Source organism: Oncorhynchus kisutch, unplaced genomic scaffold (genome assembly GCF_002021735.2).
Source record: "Oncorhynchus kisutch isolate 150728-3 unplaced genomic scaffold, Okis_V2 scaffold861, whole genome shotgun sequence".
NCBI classification, from domain to species: Eukaryota; Metazoa; Chordata; class Actinopteri; order Salmoniformes; family Salmonidae; genus Oncorhynchus; species Oncorhynchus kisutch.
In genome coordinates this window covers 72,501-91,269 of record NW_022262806.1, presented here as the reverse complement: position 1 = coordinate 91,269, position 18,769 = coordinate 72,501, and the positions used below count along the sequence as shown (strand labels likewise).

Below are 18,769 nucleotides of genomic sequence, written 5' to 3'. Positions count from 1 at the left end.
GAGAGGAGAGGAGAGGAGAGGAGAGGAGAGGAGAGGATTGAGGAGAGGAGAGAGAGGAGAGAGAGGACGAGAGAGGATGAGGACGAGGCGAGGAGAGAGAGGAGAGGATGAGGAGAGCGAGAGGTCAGAGGAGAGGAGAGGAGAGGCATAAATCGTTATTATTACCAAATTGCATGTAGACATACAGACAACAACTGTGGTGATAATGAACTGTGACAAGACTAAAGTCGACTGGACTGCAGCGTTTATAGAACGTGGCTTCACACGCTTTAGTTGATGACAATGTGACGAACTGTGTCACAGGACTATTGGAGTGTTTATTGTAGTGTCTATTGGAGTGTTTGTCAGACAGCTAACCACTGACTGTATTTCACATCCATGGCAGTTCAGAAATATATCTGAAACGGTTTTGACACAGGCCATTTTCCTGCCATTATTTCTGGGCATAAAACCGTGCATACTTTACCCTGAGCAAATTTAGCCACCACAAACCCTGCAGAACACTGAAAGCAACCCTGCTCTGGCTGCTGGTCTGAATCAGTCCTGTTAAACTTGTCTGTCTTCTTTGTTTAATGGGCCAATATTATTCCCAAGTTTTAAATATCTGCTAGAATAAGGCTTTATTCATGTAAGTCTAAGGAAAACACTCAGAGCCACGTTTTTTTTCTTATTCTGAAGAGGTCTCTTAACACGACCCGTCATAATACTAACCTCCGTTCTTTCTGGTGTTCCACAGAGGACGGCTATTGCTCTCACACCTGGGTGTTCAAAAAGTACTGAAACAGAGGGTACGGCCATGCTCTCACACCTGGGTTCAAATAGTACTGAAACAGAGGGGACGGCCATGCTCTCACACTTGGGTTCAAATAGTACTGAAACAGAGGGACGGCCATGCTCTCACACCTGGGTTCAAATAGTACTGAAACAGAGGGACGGCCATGCTCTCACACCTGGGTTTCAAATAGTACTGAAACAGAGGGACGGCCATGCTCTCACACCTGGGTTCAAATAATACACTATGCTAGGGCGACCATAGATGAATGTGTTTGCATTCTGTACCACTCTGCTAGGACGACCATAGATGAATGTGTCTGCATTCTGTACCACTCTGCTAGGACGACCATAGATGAAGTGTCTGCATCTGTACCACTCTGCTAGGACGACCCATAGATGAATGTGTCTCTATTCAGCCCTCACCAAGGGTAGGTCCTCACACTTACATGAAGAGAGTTTGATCTGTAGCTTCAATCCTGACCCCCTCCTGTCTCAGCCTCCAGTATTTATGCTGCAGTAGTTTATGTGTCGGGGGGGGCTAGGGTCAGTTTGTTATATCTGGAGTACTTCTCCTGTCCTATTCGGTTGTCCTGTGTGAATCTAAGTGTGCGTTCTCTAATTCTCTCCTTCTCTCTTTCTTTCTCTCTCTCGGAGGACCTGAGCCCTAGGACCATGCCCCAGGACTACCTGACATGATGACTCCTTGCTGTCCCCAGTCCACCTGGCCATGCTGCTGTTCCAGTTTCAACTGACCTGAGCCCTAGGACCATGCCCCAGGACTACCTGACATGATGACTCCTTGCTGTCCCCAGTCCACCTGGCCATGCTTGCTGCTCCAGTTTTCAACTTCCACCTGACTGTGCTGCTGCTCCAGTTTCAACTGTTCTGCCTTATTATTATTCAACCATGCTGGTCATTTATGAACATTTGAACATCTTGGCCATGTTCTGTTATAATCTCCACCCGGCACAGCCAGAAGAGGACTGGCCACCCCACATAGCCTGGTTCCTCTCTAGGTTTCTTCCTAGGTTTTGGCCCTTTCTAGGGAGTTTTTCCTAGCCACCGTGCTTCTACACCTGCATTGCTTGCTGTTTGGGGTTTTAGGCTGGGTTTCTGTACAGCACTTTGAGATATGAGCTGATGTACGAAGGGCTATATAAATAAATTTGATTTGATTTGATTTGCTCCTTTAAATGTACATTAAACCAGATGAAGTCTGCTCTGATTCAATTCAATCAAATGAAATGAAGTGGCTTAGAGAAAGTAGAGATTTAATGAGGGATAATGTCAGAGTAGTGTATGGAGGTAGTGATGTAGGGGATGTGTGTGGTCTGTTTCCCTACACTGATCATTATAACATCCTGACTGACGCTGCAACAACCACAACTCATCCCAAACGCCTTTCAACTCTGGCTTTTACCGGATACAATTAGGAAATGTCAAACTAACAGTTATTTGAAATCCCAGTCTGGGAGAAATGAAAGAAGTACATTGTATCTAGTGTATGTGACACAGTAGCCCTGAGGACGTTCAGAGTGAACACTAACTGTATGCTGAATAAACATATTCCTTATACTGAGTTATGTTGACTTCTTACACTGAATATTTGCTTCTGACAAAATATGACCTTTAAATGACCTTTAAATGTTCTGATATACATGTAAGTATGAGTCTGAGTCTGACTTGTGTGTGTGTGTGTGCGCGCGCATGTGTGTGTGTGTGTGTACGTGCGTGTGTGTGTGTGTGTGGTCTTACCTTCACATTTCTGTGTGATCTCATTGAACTTGTGTCCAGCAGGACATTTACACTGGAAGGATCCCACAGTGTTGATACAGTTCCCACCCTGACACAGACCTGGGATGGCCTGGCACTCATCCACATCTACACACACAGAACACACTGTTAGCAACACAGTATACACACATATGTTTACTTTACTATCCTTGTGGAGACCAAACAATGTATTCCCAATCAAAACCCTGTTTTTACTAACCCTAACACTTAACCTAACTCTAACCCCAAACTCTAACCCTAAACCTAACCCCTAACCCTATCCCTAATTCTAACCCTAACCCCTAACCCTAACCCCAAACTCTAATCCTAAACCTAACCCCTAACCCTATCCCTAATTCTTACCCTTACCCTAATCCCTAACCCTTACCCCTAACCCTAACCCTAATTCTTACCCTAACCCTAAACCTAATCCCTAACCCTAACCCCAAACTCTAACCCTAAACCTAACCCCTAACCCTATCCCTAATTCTTACCCTTACCCTAATCCCTAACCCTAACCCCAAACTCTAACCCTAAACCTAACCCCTAACCCTATCCCTAATTCTTACCCTTACCCTAATCCCTAACCCTAACCCCAATCTCTAACCCTAATCCCTAACCCCTAACCCTATCCCTAATTCTAACCCTAATCCTAAACCTAAACCCTAACCCTTACCCCTAACCCTATCCCTAATTCTTACCCTAACCCTAAACCTAATCCCTAACCCCAAACTCTAACCCTAAACCTAATCTCTAACCCCAAACTCTAACCCTAAAACCTAACCCCTAACCCTATCCCTAATTCTAACCCTAACCCTAAACCAAACCCCTAACCCTATGCCTAACCCTAACCCTAACCCTTACCCCTAACCCTATCCCTAATTTTAGCCCAAACCCTAACCCTAACCCTAACCTTAGGACTTCTGGTCCCCATAAGGTTAGTAAAACCAAAAACAAACACACACGCTCACACATCCCCACATACTCATCCACCCACATGGAGATAGTCCCAGTGCATGAGAGCAGGGTGGAGCTCGTCCCAGTGAGTGAGAGCAGGGTGGAGATCGTCTCAGTGAGTGAGAGCAGGGTGGAGATCGTCCCAGTGCGTGAGAGCAGGGTGGAGATCGTCCCAGTGCATGAGAGCAGGGTGGAGATCGTCCCAGTGCATGAGAGCAGGGTGGAGATCGTCTCAGTGAGTGAGAGCAGGGTGGAGATTGTCCCAGTGAGTGAGAGCAGGGTGGAGATCGTCTCAGTGCATGAGAGCAGGGTGGAGATCGTCCCAGTGCATGAGAGCAGGATGGAGATCGTCTCAGTGAGTGAGAGCAGGGTGGAGATCATCCCAGTGAGTGAGAGCAGGGTGGAGATCGTATCAGTGAGTGAGAGCAGGGTGGAGATTGTCCCAGTGCATGAGAGCAGGGTGGAGATTGTCTCAGTGAGTGAGAACAGGGTGGAGATTGTCTCAGTGAGTGAGAGCAGGGTGGAGATCGTCCCAGTGAGTGAGAGCAGGGTGGAGATCGTCTCAGTGAGTGAGAGCAGGGTGGAGATCGTCTCAGTGAGTGAGAGCAGGGTGGAGATCGTCCCAGTGCGTGAGAGCAGGGTGGAGATCGTCCCAGTGCATGAGAGCAGGGTGGAGATCGTCCCAGTGCATGAGAGCAGGGTGGAGATCGTCTCAGTGAGTGAGAGCAGGGTGGAGATTGTCCCAGTGAGTGAGAGCAGGGTGGAGATCGTCTCAGTGCATGAGAGCAGGGTGGAGATTGTCTCAGTGCATGAGAGCAGGGTGGAGATCGTCTCAGTGAGTGAGAGCAGGGTGGAGATCGTCTCAGTGAGTGAGAGCAGGGTGGAGATTGTCCCAGTGCATGAGAGCAGGGTGGAGATTGTCTCAGTGAGTGAGAGCAGGGTGGAGATCGTCCCAGTGAGTGAGAGCAGGGTGGAGATCGTATCAGTGAGTGAGGGCAGGGTGGAGATTGTCCCAGTGCATGAGAGCAGGGTGGAGATTGTCTCAGTGAGTGAGAGCAGGGTGGAGATCGTCCCAGTGAGTGAGAGCATGGTGGAGATCGTATCAGTGAGTGAGAGCAGGGTGGAGATCGTCCCAGTGAGTGAGAGCAGGGTGGAGATCGTCTCAGTGAGTGAGAGCAGGGTGTAGATCGTCCCAGTGCGTGAGAGCAGGGTGGAGCTCGTCCCAGTGAGTGAGAGCAGGGTGGAGATCGTCTCAGTGAGTGAGAGCAGGGTGGAGATCGTCCCAGTGCGTGAGAGCAGGGTGGAGATCGTCCCAGTGCATGAGAGCAGGGTGGAGATCGTCCCAGTGCATGAGAGCAGGGTGGAGATCGTCTCAGTGAGTGAGAGCAGGGTGGAGATTGTCCCAGTGAGTGAGAGCAGGGTGGAGATCGTCTCAGTGCATGAGAGCAGGGTGGAGATTGTCTCAGTGCATGAGAGCAGGGTGGAGATCGTCTCAGTGAGTGAGAGCAGGGTGGAGATCGTCTCAGTGAGTGAGAGCAGGGTGGAGATTGTCCCAGTGCATGAGAGCAGGGTGGAGATTGTCTCAGTGAGTGAGAGCAGGGTGGAGATCGTCCCAGTGAGTGAGAGCAGGGTGGAGATCGTATCAGTGAGTGAGAGCAGGGTGGAGATTGTCCCAGTGCATGAGAGCAGGGTGGAGATTGTCTCAGTGAGTGAGAGCAGGGTGGAGATCGTCCCAGTGAGTGAGAGCATGGTGGAGATCGTATCAGTGAGTGAGAGCAGGGTGGAGATCGTATCAGTGAGTGAGAGCAGGGTGGAGATCGTCTCAGTGAGTGAGAGCAGGGTGTAGATCGTCCCAGTGCATGAGAGCAGGGTGGAGCTCGTCCCAGTGAGTGAGAGCAGGGTGGAGATCGTCTCAGTGAGTGAGAGCAGGGTGGAGATCGTCCCAGTGCGTGAGAGCAGGGTGGAGATCGTCCCAGTGCATGAGAGCAGGGTGGAGATCGTCCCAGTGCATGAGAGCAGGGTGGAGATCGTCTCAGTGAGTGAGAGCAGGGTGGAGATTGTCCCAGTGAGTGAGAGCAGGGTGGAGATCGTCTCAGTGCATGAGAGCAGGGTGGAGATCGTCCCAGTGCATGAGAGCAGGGTGGAGATCGTCTCAGTGAGTGAGAGCAGGGTGGAGATTGTCCCAGTGAGTGAGAGCAGGGTGGAGATCGTCTCAGTGCATGAGAGCAGGGTGGAGATCGTCTCAGTGAGTGAGAGCAGGGTGGAGATCGTCTCAGTGAGTGAGAGCAGGGTGGAGATTGTCCCAGTGCATGAGAGCAGGGTGGAGATTGTCTCAGTGCATGAGAGCAGGGTGGAGATCGTCTCAGTGAGTGAGAGCAGGGTGGAGATCGTCTCAGTGAGTGAGAGCAGGGTGGAGATTGTCCCAGTGCATGAGAGCAGGGTGGAGATTGTCTCAGTGAGTGAGAGCAGGGTGGAGATCGTCCCAGTGAGTGAGAGCAGGGTGGAGATCGTATCAGTGAGTGAGAGCAGGGTGGAGATTGTCCCAGTGCATGAGAGCAGGGTGGAGATTGTCTCAGTGAGTGAGAGCAGGGTGGAGATCGTCCCAGTGAGTGAGAGCAGGGTGGAGATCGTATCAGTGAGTGAGAGCAGGGTGGAGATCGTCCCAGTGAGTGAGAGCAGGGTGGAGATCGTCTCAGTGAGTGAGAGCAGGGTGTAGATCGTCCCAGTGCATTAGAGCAGGGTGGAGATAGTCCCAGTGCATGAGAGCAGGGTGGAGCTCGTCCCAGTGAGTGAGAGCAGGGTGGAGATCGTCTCAGTGAGTGAGAGCAGGGTGGAGATCGTCCCAGTGCGTGAGAGCAGGGTGGAGATCGTCCCAGTGCGTGAGAGCAGATCATCCCAGTGCGTTAGAGCAGGGTGGAGATCGTCCCAGTGAGTGAGAGCAGGGTGGAGATCATCCCAGTGAGTGAGAGCAGGGTGGAGATTGTCCCAGTGCATGAGAGCAGGGTGGAGATTGTCTCAGTGAGTGAGAGCAGGGTGGAGATCGTCCCAGTGAGTGAGAGCATGGTGGAGATCGTATCAGTGAGTGAGAGCAGGGTGGAGATCGTCCCAGTGAGTGAGAGCAGGGTGGAGATCGTCTCAGTGAGTGAGAGCAGAGTGTAGATCGTCCCAGTGCATGAGAGCAGGGTGGAGCTCGTCCCAGTGAGTGAGAGCAGGGTGGAGATCGTCTCAGTGAGTGAGAGCAGGGTGGAGATCGTCCCAGTACGTGAGAGCAGGGTGGAGATCGTCCCAGTGCATGAGAGCAGGGTGGAGATCGTCCCAGTGCATGAGAGCAGGGTGGAGATCGTCTCAGTGAGTGAGAGCAGGGTGGAGATTGTCCCAGTGAGTGAGAGCAGGGTGGAGATCGTCTCAGTGCATGAGAGCAGGGTGGAGATCGTCCCAGTGCATGAGAGCAGGGTGGAGATCGTCTCAGTGAGTGAGAGCAGGGTGGAGATTGTCCCAGTGAGTGAGAGCAGGGTGGAGATCGTCTCAGTGCATGAGAGCAGGGTGGAGATCGTCTCAGTGAGTGAGAGCAGGGTGGAGATCGTCTCAGTGAGTGAGAGCAGGGTGGAGATCGTATCAGTGAGTGAGAGCAGGGTGGAGATCGTCCCAGTGAGTGAGAGCAGGGTGGAGATCGTCTCAGTGAGTGAGAGCAGGGTGTAGATCGTCCCAGTGCATTAGAGCAGGGTGGAGATCGTCTCAGTGAGTGAGAGCAGGGTGGAGATCGTCCCAGTGCGTGAGAGCAGGGTGGAGATCGTCCCAGTGCATGAGAGCAGGGTGGAGATCGTCCCAGTGCATGAGAGCAGGGTGGAGATCGTCTCAGTGAGTGAGAGCAGGGTGGAGATTGTCCCAGTGAGTGAGAGCAGGGTGGAGATCGTCTCAGTGCATGAGAGCAGGGTGGAGATCGTCCCAGTGCATGAGAGCAGGGTGGAGATCGTCTCAGTGAGTGAGAGCAGGGTGGAGATTGTCCCAGTGAGTGAGAGCAGGGTGGAGATCGTCTCAGTGCATGAGAGCAGGGTGGAGATCGTCTCAGTGAGTGAGAGCAGGGTGGAGATTGTCCCAGTGCATGAGAGCAGGGTGGAGATTGTCTCAGTGAGTGAGAGCAGGGTGGAGATCGTCCCAGTGAGTGAGAGCAGGGTGGAGATCGTATCAGTGAGTGAGAGCAGGGTGGAGATTGTCCCAGTGCATGAGAGCAGGGTGGAGATTGTCTCAGTGAGTGAGAGCAGGGTGGAGATCGTCCCAGTGAGTGAGAGCAGGGTGGAGATCGTATCAGTGAGTGAGAGCAGGGTGGAGATCGTCCCAGTGAGTGAGAGCAGGGTGGAGATCGTCTCAGTGAGTGAGAGCAGGGTGTAGATCGTCCCAGTGCATTAGAGCAGGGTGGAGATAGTCCCAGTGCATGAGAGCAGGGTGGAGCTCGTCCCAGTGAGTGAGAGCAGGGTGGAGATCGTCTCAGTGAGTGAGAGCAGGGTGGAGATCGTCCCAGTGCGTGAGAGCAGGGTGGAGATCGTCCCAGTGCGTGAGAGCAGATCATCCCAGTGCGTTAGAGCAGGGTGGAGATCGTCCCAGTGAGTGAGAGCAGGGTGGAGATCATCCCAGTGAGTGAGAGCAGGGTGGAGATTGTCCCAGTGCATGAGAACAGGGTGGAGATTGTCTCAGTGAGTGAGAGCAGGGTGGAGATCGTCCCAGTGAGTGAGAGCATGGTGGAGATCGTATCAGTGAGTGAGAGCAGGGTGGAGATCGTCCCAGTGAGTGAGAGCAGGGTGGAGATCGTCTCAGTGAGTGAGAGCAGAGTGTAGATCGTCCCAGTGCATGAGAGCAGGGTGGAGCTCGTCCCAGTGAGTGAGAGCAGGGTGGAGATCGTCTCAGTGAGTGAGAGCAGGGTGGAGATCGTCCCAGTGAGTGAGAGCATGGTGGAGATCGTATCAGTGAGTGAGAGCAGGGTGGAGATCGTCCCAGTGAGTGAGAGCAGGGTGGAGATCGTCTCAGTGAGTGAGAGCAGAGTGTAGATCGTCCCAGTGCATGAGAGCAGGGTGGAGCTCGTCCCAGTGAGTGAGAGCAGGGTGGAGATCGTCTCAGTGAGTGAGAGCAGGGTGGAGATCGTCCCAGTACGTGAGAGCAGGGTGGAGATCGTCCCAGTGCATGAGAGCAGGGTGGAGATCGTCCCAGTGCATGAGAGCAGGGTGGAGATCGTCTCAGTGAGTGAGAGCAGGGTGGAGATTGTCCCAGTGAGTGAGAGCAGGGTGGAGATCGTCTCAGTGCATGAGAGCAGGGTGGAGATCGTCCCAGTGCATGAGAGCAGGGTGGAGATCGTCTCAGTGAGTGAGAGCAGGGTGGAGATTGTCCCAGTGAGTGAGAGCAGGGTGGAGATCGTCTCAGTGCATGAGAGCAGGGTGGAGATCGTCTCAGTGAGTGAGAGCAGGGTGGAGATCGTCTCAGTGAGTGAGAGCAGGGTGGAGATCGTATCAGTGAGTGAGAGCAGGGTGGAGATCGTCCCAGTGAGTGAGAGCAGGGTGGAGATCGTCTCAGTGAGTGAGAGCAGGGTGGAGATCGTCTCAGTGAGTGAGAGCAGGGTGGAGATTGTCCCAGTGCATGAGAGCAGGGTGGAGATTGTCTCAGTGAGTGAGAGCAGGGTGGAGATCGTCCCAGTGAGTGAGAGCAGGGTGGAGATCGTATCAGTGAGTGAGAGCAGGGTGGAGATTGTCCCAGTGCATGAGAGCAGGGTGGAGATTGTCTCAGTGAGTGAGAGCAGGGTGGAGATCGTCCCAGTGAGTGAGAGCAGGGTGGAGATCGTATCAGTGAGTGAGAGCAGGGTGGAGATCGTCCCAGTGAGTGAGAGCAGGGTGGAGATCGTCTCAGTGAGTGAGAGCAGGGTGTAGATCGTCCCAGTGCATTAGAGCAGGGTGGAGATAGTCCCAGTGCATGAGAGCAGGGTGGAGCTCGTCCCAGTGAGTGAGAGCAGGGTGGAGATCGTCTCAGTGAGTGAGAGCAGGGTGGAGATCGTCCCAGTGCGTGAGAGCAGGGTGGAGATCGTCCCAGTGCGTGAGAGCAGATCATCCCAGTGCGTTAGAGCAGGGTGGAGATCGTCCCAGTGAGTGAGAGCAGGGTGGAGATCATCCCAGTGAGTGAGAGCAGGGTGGAGATTGTCCCAGTGCATGAGAACAGGGTGGAGATTGTCTCAGTGAGTGAGAGCAGGGTGGAGATCGTCCCAGTGAGTGAGAGCATGGTGGAGATCGTATCAGTGAGTGAGAGCAGGGTGGAGATCGTCCCAGTGAGTGAGAGCAGGGTGGAGATCGTCTCAGTGAGTGAGAGCAGAGTGTAGATCGTCCCAGTGCATGAGAGCAGGGTGGAGCTCGTCCCAGTGAGTGAGAGCAGGGTGGAGATCGTCTCAGTGAGTGAGAGCAGGGTGGAGATCGTCCCAGTGAGTGAGAGCATGGTGGAGATCGTATCAGTGAGTGAGAGCAGGGTGGAGATCGTCCCAGTGAGTGAGAGCAGGGTGGAGATCGTCTCAGTGAGTGAGAGCAGAGTGTAGATCGTCCCAGTGCATGAGAGCAGGGTGGAGCTCGTCCCAGTGAGTGAGAGCAGGGTGGAGATCGTCTCAGTGAGTGAGAGCAGGGTGGAGATCGTCCCAGTACGTGAGAGCAGGGTGGAGATCGTCCCAGTGCATGAGAGCAGGGTGGAGATCGTCCCAGTGCATGAGAGCAGGGTGGAGATCGTCTCAGTGAGTGAGAGCAGGGTGGAGATTGTCCCAGTGAGTGAGAGCAGGGTGGAGATCGTCTCAGTGCATGAGAGCAGGGTGGAGATCGTCCCAGTGCATGAGAGCAGGGTGGAGATCGTCTCAGTGAGTGAGAGCAGGGTGGAGATTGTCCCAGTGAGTGAGAGCAGGGTGGAGATCGTCTCAGTGCATGAGAGCAGGGTGGAGATCGTCTCAGTGAGTGAGAGCAGGGTGGAGATCGTCTCAGTGAGTGAGAGCAGGGTGGAGATCGTATCAGTGAGTGAGAGCAGGGTGGAGATCGTCCCAGTGAGTGAGAGCAGGGTGGAGATCGTCTCAGTGAGTGAGAGCAGGGTGTAGATCGTCCCAGTGCATTAGAGCAGGGTGGAGATCGTCTCAGTGAGTGAGAGCAGGGTGGAGATCGTCCCAGTGCGTGAGAGCAGGGTGGAGATCGTCCCAGTGCATGAGAGCAGGGTGGAGATCGTCCCAGTGCATGAGAGCAGGGTGGAGATCGTCTCAGTGAGTGAGAGCAGGGTGGAGATTGTCCCAGTGAGTGAGAGCAGGGTGGAGATCGTCTCAGTGCATGAGAGCAGGGTGGAGATCGTCCCAGTGCATGAGAGCAGGGTGGAGATCGTCTCAGTGAGTGAGAGCAGGGTGGAGATTGTCCCAGTGAGTGAGAGCAGGGTGGAGATCGTCTCAGTGCATGAGAGCAGGGTGGAGATCGTCTCAGTGAGTGAGAGCAGGGTGGAGATCGTCTCAGTGAGTGAGAGCAGGGTGGAGATTGTCCCAGTGCATGAGAGCAGGGTGGAGATTGTCTCAGTGCATGAGAGCAGGGTGGAGATCGTCTCAGTGAGTGAGAGCAGGGTGGAGATCGTCTCAGTGAGTGAGAGCAGGGTGGAGATTGTCCCAGTGCATGAGAGCAGGGTGGAGATTGTCTCAGTGAGTGAGAGCAGGGTGGAGATCGTCCCAGTGAGTGAGAGCAGGGTGGAGATCGTATCAGTGAGTGAGAGCAGGGTGGAGATTGTCCCAGTGCATGAGAGCAGGGTGGAGATTGTCTCAGTGAGTGAGAGCAGGGTGGAGATCGTCCCAGTGAGTGAGAGCAGGGTGGAGATCGTATCAGTGAGTGAGAGCAGGGTGGAGATCGTCCCAGTGAGTGAGAGCAGGGTGGAGATCGTCTCAGTGAGTGAGAGCAGGGTGTAGATCGTCCCAGTGCATTAGAGCAGGGTGGAGATAGTCCCAGTGCATGAGAGCAGGGTGGAGCTCGTCCCAGTGAGTGAGAGCAGGGTGGAGATCGTCTCAGTGAGTGAGAGCAGGGTGGAGATCGTCCCAGTGCGTGAGAGCAGGGTGGAGATCGTCCCAGTGCGTGAGAGCAGATCATCCCAGTGCGTTAGAGCAGGGTGGAGATCGTCCCAGTGAGTGAGAGCAGGGTGGAGATCATCCCAGTGAGTGAGAGCAGGGTGGAGATTGTCCCAGTGCATGAGAGCAGGGTGGAGATTGTCTCAGTGAGTGAGAGCAGGGTGGAGATCGTCCCAGTGAGTGAGAGCATGGTGGAGATCGTATCAGTGAGTGAGAGCAGGGTGGAGATCGTCCCAGTGAGTGAGAGCAGGGTGGAGATCGTCTCAGTGAGTGAGAGCAGAGTGTAGATCGTCCCAGTGCATGAGAGCAGGGTGGAGCTCGTCCCAGTGAGTGAGAGCAGGGTGGAGATCGTCTCAGTGAGTGAGAGCAGGGTGGAGATCGTCCCAGTACGTGAGAGCAGGGTGGAGATCGTCCCAGTGCATGAGAGCAGGGTGGAGATCGTCCCAGTGCATGAGAGCAGGGTGGAGATCGTCTCAGTGAGTGAGAGCAGGGTGGAGATTGTCCCAGTGAGTGAGAGCAGGGTGGAGATCGTCTCAGTGCATGAGAGCAGGGTGGAGATCGTCCCAGTGCATGAGAGCAGGGTGGAGATCGTCTCAGTGAGTGAGAGCAGGGTGGAGATTGTCCCAGTGAGTGAGAGCAGGGTGGAGATCGTCTCAGTGCATGAGAGCAGGGTGGAGATCGTCTCAGTGAGTGAGAGCAGGGTGGAGATCGTCTCAGTGAGTGAGAGCAGGGTGGAGATCGTATCAGTGAGTGAGAGCAGGGTGGAGATCGTCCCAGTGAGTGAGAGCAGGGTGGAGATCGTCTCAGTGAGTGAGAGCAGGGTGTAGATCGTCCCAGTGCATTAGAGCAGGGTGGAGATAGTCCCAGTGCATGAGAGCAGGGTGGAGCTCGTCCCAGTGAGTGAGAGCAGGGTGGAGATCGTCTCAGTGAGTGAGAGCAGGGTGGAGATCGTCCCAGTGCGTGAGAGCAGGGTGGAGATCGTCCCAGTGCGTGAGAGCAGATCATCCCAGTGCGTTAGAGCAGGGTGGAGATCGTCCCAGTGAGTGAGAGCAGGGTGGAGATCATCCCAGTGAGTGAGAGCAGGGTGGAGATTGTCCCAGTGCATGAGAGCAGGGTGGAGATTGTCTCAGTGAGTGAGAGCAGGGTGGAGATCGTCCCAGTGAGTGAGAGCATGGTGGAGATCGTATCAGTGAGTGAGAGCAGGGTGGAGATCGTCCCAGTGAGTGAGAGCAGGGTGGAGATCGTCTCAGTGAGTGAGAGCAGAGTGTAGATCGTCCCAGTGCATGAGAGCAGGGTGGAGCTCGTCCCAGTGAGTGAGAGCAGGGTGGAGATCGTCTCAGTGAGTGAGAGCAGGGTGGAGATCGTCCCAGTACGTGAGAGCAGGGTGGAGATCGTCCCAGTGCATGAGAGCAGGGTGGAGATCGTCCCAGTGCATGAGAGCAGGGTGGAGATCGTCTCAGTGAGTGAGAGCAGGGTGGAGATTGTCACAGTGAGTGAGAGCAGGGTGGAGATCGTCTCAGTGCATGAGAGCAGGGTGGAGATCGTCCCAGTGCATGAGAGCAGGGTGGAGATCGTCTCAGTGAGTGAGAGCAGGGTGGAGATTGTCCCAGTGAGTGAGAGCAGGGTGGAGATCGTCTCAGTGCATGAGAGCAGGGTGGAGATCGTCTCAGTGAGTGAGAGCAGGGTGGAGATCGTCTCAGTGAGTGAGAGCAGGGTGGAGATTGTCCCAGTGCATGAGAGCGGGGTGGAGATTGTCTCAGTGCATGAGAGCAGGGTGGAGATCGTCTCAGTGAGTGAGAGCAGGGTGGAGATCGTATCAGTGAGTGAGAGCAGGGTGGAGATTGTCCCAGTGCATGAGAGCAGGGTGGAGATTGTCTCAGTGAGTGAGAGCAGGGTGGAGATCGTCCCAGTGAGTGAGAGCAGGGTGGAGATCGTATCAGTGAGTGAGAGCAGGGTGGAGATTGTCCCAGTGCATGAGAGCAGGGTGGAGATTGTCTCAGTGAGTGAGAGCAGGGTGGAGATCGTCCCAGTGAGTGAGAGCAGGGTGGAGATCGTATCAGTGAGTGAGAGCAGGGTGGAGATCATCCCAGTGAGTGAGAGCAGGGTGGAGATCGTCTCAGTGAGTGAGAGCAGGGTGTAGATCGTCCCAGTGCATTAGAGCAGGGTGGAGATAGTCCCAGTGCATGAGAGCAGGGTGGAGCTCGTCCCAGTGAGTGAGAGCAGGGTGGAGATCGTCTCAGTGAGTGAGAGCAGGGTGGAGATCGTCCCAGTGCGTGAGAGCAGGGTGGAGATCGTCCCAGTGCGTGAGAGCAGATCATCCCAGTGCGTTAGAGCAGGGTGGAGATCGTCCCAGTGAGTGAGAGCAGGGTGGAGATCGTCCCAGTGCATGAGAGCAGGGTGGAGATCGTCTCAGTGAGTGAGAGCAGGGTGGAGATTGTCCCAGTGAGTGAGAGCAGGGTGGAGATCGTCTCAGTGCATGAGAGCAGGGTGGAGATCGTCCCAGTGCATGAGAGCAGGGTTGAGATCGTCTCAGTGAGTGAGAGCAGGGTGGAGATTGTCCCAGTGAGTGAGAGCAGGGTGGAGATCGTCTCAGTGCATGAGAGCAGGGTGGAGATCGTCTCAGTGAGTGAGAGCAGGGTGGAGATCGTCTCAGTGAGTGAGAGCAGGGTGGAGATTGTCCCAGTGCATGAGAGCAGGGTGGAGATTGTCTCAGTGCATGAGAGCAGGGTGGAGATCGTCTCAGTGAGTGAGAGCAGGGTGGAGATCGTATCAGTGAGTGAGAGCAGGGTGGAGATTGTCCCAGTGCATGAGAGCAGGGTGGAGATTGTCTCAGTGAGTGAGAGCAGGGTGGAGATCGTCCCAGTGAGTGAGAGCAGGGTGGAGATCGTATCAGTGAGTGAGAGCAGGGTGGAGATTGTCCCAGTGCATGAGAGCAGGGTGGAGATTGTCTCAGTGAGTGAGAGCAGGGTGGAGATCGTCCCAGTGAGTGAGAGCAGGGTGGAGATCGTATCAGTGAGTGAGAGCAGGGTGGAGATCATCCCAGTGAGTGAGAGCAGGGTGGAGATCGTCTCAGTGAGTGAGAGCAGGGTGTAGATCGTCCCAGTGCATTAGAGCAGGGTGGAGATAGTCCCAGTGCATGAGAGCAGGGTGGAGCTCGTCCCAGTGAGTGAGAGCAGGGTGGAGATCGTCTCAGTGAGTGAGAGCAGGGTGGAGATCGTCCCAGTGCGTGAGAGCAGGGTGGAGATCGTCCCAGTGCGTGAGAGCAGATCATCCCAGTGCGTTAGAGCAGGGTGGAGATCGTCCCAGTGAGTGAGAGCAGGGTGGAGATCGTCCCAGTGAGTGAGAGCAGGGTGGAGATCGTCTCAGTGAGTGAGAGCAGGGTGTAGATCGTCCCAGTGCATGAGAGCAGGGTGGAGATCGTCCCAGTGCGTTAGAGCAGGGTGGAGATCGTCCCAGTGCATTAGAGCAGGTTGGAGATCGTCCCAGTGCGTTAGAGCAGGGTGGAGATCGTCCCAGTGCGTGAGAGCAGGGTGGAGATCGTCCCAGTGCGTGAGAGCAGATCGTCCCAGTGCGTTAGAGCAGGGTGGAGATCGTCCCAGTGCATTAGAGCAGGGTGGAGATCGTCCCAGTGAGTGAGAGCAGGGTGGAGATCGTATCAGTGAGTGAGAGCAGGGTGGAGATTGTCCCAGTGCATGAGAGCAGGGTGGAGATTGTCTCAGTGAGTGAGAGCAGGGTGGAGATCGTCCCAGTGAGTGAGAGCAGGGTGGAGATCGTATCAGTGAGTGAGAGCAGGGTGGAGATCGTCCCAGTGAGTGAGAGCAGGGTGGAGATCGTCTCAGTGAGTGAGAGCAGTGTGTAGATCGTCCCAGTGCATTAGAGCAGGGTGGAGATAGTCCCAGTGCATGAGAGCAGATCGTCCCAGTGCGTTAGAGCAGGGTGGAGATCGTCCCAGTGAGTGAGAGCAGGGTGGAGATCGTCCCAGTGCGTGAGAGCAGATCGTCCCAGTGCGTTAGAGCAGGGTGGAGATCGTCCCAGTGAGTGAGAGCAGGGTGGAGATCGTCCCAGTGCGTGAGAGCAGATCGTCCCAGTGCGTTAGAGCAGGGTGGAGATCGTCCCAGTACGTTAGAGCAGGGTGGAGATCGTCCCAGTGCGTGAGAGCAGATCGTCCCAGTGCGTTAGAGCAGGGTGGAGATCGTCCCAGTACGTTAGAGCTGGGTGGAGATCGTCCCAGTGCATTAGAGCAGGGTGGAGATCGTCCCAGTGCGTGAGAGCAGATCGTCCCAGTGCGTTAGAGCAGGGTGGAGATCGTCCCAGTGCGTTAGAGCAGGGTGGAGATCGTCCCAGTGCGTGAGAGCAGGGTGGAGATCGTCCCAGTGCGTGAGAGCAGATCGTCCCAGTGCGTTAGAGCAGGGTGGAGATCGTCCCAGTACGTGAGATCTTCTTGTTTAGAGTTCTCTTGGGGTTGTGTATGTCTGAGCTCACACACTCACTCTTCCAAACACTTACCATCCCAACCTTGCTCTGTATGCATATGCACACACACACACACACACACAGGGAGTAGTAAATCAGAGTACAGCCTCTGCTATGCTACGTCCCTCAGCCAGACGAGGAGAGAGAGAAGAGAGGGTAGAATAGAGAAAAAGAGACCCTGTCCTTAGGTCTGAGCTTCTATCCTCAGCCTCAGGCCTCAGCCTCTGTCCTCAGGTCTCAGCTCCTGTCCTCAGGCCTCAGCCTCTGTCCTCAGGCCTCAGCCTCTGTCCTCAGGCCTCAGGCCCTATCCTCAGGCCTCAGCCCCTATCCTCAGGCCTCAGCCCCTGTCCTCAGGCCTCAGCCTCTGTCCTCAGGCCTCAGCCTCTGTCCTCAGGCCTCAGCCCCTGTCCTCAGGCCTCAGCCCCTGTCCTCAGGCCTCAGCCCCTATCCTCAGGCCTCAGCCCCTATCCTCAGGCCTCAGCCCCTGTCCTCAGGCCTCAGCCTCTGTCCTCAGGCCTCAGCCCCTGTCCTCAGGCCTCAGCCTCTGTCCTCAGCTCCTGTCCTCAGGTCTCAGCCCCTGTCCTCAGGTCTCAGCTCCTGTCCTCAGGCCTCAGCCCCTGTCCTCAGGCCTCAGCCCCTGTCCTCAGGCCTCAGCTCCTGTCCTCAGGCCTCAGCTCCTGTCCTCAGGCCTCAGCCTTGATAACAGTCATCTATAGTCTCTTCACTCTGTCCAGTTTGATAACAGTCATCTATAGTCTCTTCACTCTGTCCAGCTTGATCAGGCCTCAGCCTCTGTCCTCAGGCCTCAGCCCCTGTCCTCAGGCCTCAGCCTCTGTCCTCAGGCCTCAGCCTCTGTCCTCAGGCCTCAGCCTCGGTCCTCAGGCCTCAGCCCCTGTCCTCAGGTCTCAGCTCCTGTCCTCAGGCCTCAGCCTTGATAACAGTCATCTATAGTCTCTTTACTCTGTCCAGCTTGATCAGGTCTCAGCTCCTGTCCTCAGGCCTCAGCCTTGATAACAGTCATCTATAGTCTCCTCACTCTGTCCAGCTTGATAACAGTCATCTATAGTCTCTTCACTGGACCATCAGGCCTGGACCATAATGTTGTTGGGTCAGGGCTGGAACATAATGTTGTTGGGTCAGGGCTTGACCATAATGTTGTTGGGTCAGGGCTGGACCATAATGTTGTTGGGTCTGGGTCAGGGCTGGACCATAATGTTGTTCTGGGTCAGAACTGGACCATAATGTTGTTCTGGGTCAGAACTGGACCATAATGTTGTTGGGTCTGGGTCAGGGCTGTACCATAATGTTGTTGGGTCAGGGTCAGGGCTGGACCATAATGTTGTTGGGTCTGGGTCAGGGCTGGACCATAATGTTGTTGGGTCTGGGTCAGGGCTGGACCATAATGTTGTTGGGTCAGGGCTGGACCATAATGTTGTTGGGTCAGGGCTGGACCATAATGTTGTTGGGTCAGGGCTTGACCATAATGTTGTTGGGTCAGGGCTGGACCATAATGTTGTTGGGTCAGGGCTGGACCATAATGTTGTTGGGTCGGGGCTGGACCATAATGTTGTTGGGTCAGGGCTGGACCATAATGTTGTTGGGTCAGGGTCAGGGCTGGACCATAATGTTGTTGGGTCAGGGCTGGACCATAATGTTGTTGGGTCAGGGTCAGGGCTGGACCATAATGTTGTTGGGTCGGGGCTGGACCATAATGCTGTTGGGTCAGGGCTGGACCATAATGTTGTTGGGTCAGGGCTGGACCATAATGTTGTTGGGTCAGGGCTGGACCATAATGTTGTTGGGTCAGGGCTGGACCATAATGTTGTTGGGTCAGGGCTGGACCATAATGTTGTTGGGTCAGGGCTTGACCATAATGTTGTTGGGTCAGGGATGGACCATAATGTTGTTGGGTCAGGGCTGGACCATAATGTTGTTGGGTTAGGGCTGGACCATAATGTTGTTGGGTCTGGGTCAGGGCTGGACCATAATGTTGTTGGGTCAGGGCTGGACCATAATGTTGTTCTGGGTCAGAACTGGACCATAATGTTGTTGGGTCTGGGTCAGGGCTGTACCATAATGTTGTTGGGTCTGGGTCAGGGCTGGACCATAATGTTGTTGGGTCTGGGTCAGGGCTGGACCATAATGTTGTTGGGTCAGGGCTGGACCATAATGTTGTTGGGTCAGGGCTGGACCATAATGTTGTTGGGTCAGGGCTTGACCATAATGTTGTTGGATCAGGGTCAGGGCTGGACCATAATGTTGTTGGGTCAGGGCTGGACCATAATGTTGTTCTGGGTCAGAACTGGACCATAATGTTGTTCTGGGTCAGAACTGGACCATAATGTTGTTGGGTCTGGGTCAGGGCTGGACCATAATGTTGTTGGGTCTGGGTCAGAACTGGACCATAATGTTGTTGGGTCTGGGTCAGAACTGGACCATAATGTTGTTGGGTCTGGGTCAGAACTGGACCATAATGTTGTTGGGTCTGGGTCAGGGCTGTACCATTGCTGTGTTACCAGAAATGAGCTGCTCTCCCACGTGGTGCTGCCACTGACCCGTGTTCCTTTCTCTGACAGCCGCCGCGGTGACTGTCTGCTGGCATTCTTTACCCAGGAGGTACCCTGACACCCAACCCTCATTTAACCCAATTAACCTAATCCTCTGGATGGGTAAGGGGGGGGGGGGTTACTC

At 54.5% G+C, this 18,769-nt stretch overlaps 1 pseudogene across 1 annotated transcript in view; it reads right to left on the bottom strand.

The window, feature by feature from the left end:
- Positions 1-18,769, bottom strand: part of LOC109884995 (fibrillin-1-like) — a 68,158-nt pseudogene that overhangs the window by 34,211 nt on the left and 15,178 nt on the right. The window contains exon 5 of the transcript XR_004207768.1: positions 2,372-2,655. The product of XR_004207768.1 is annotated as a fibrillin-1-like (transcript). The remainder of the gene's footprint in view (positions 1-2,371; positions 2,656-18,769) is intronic.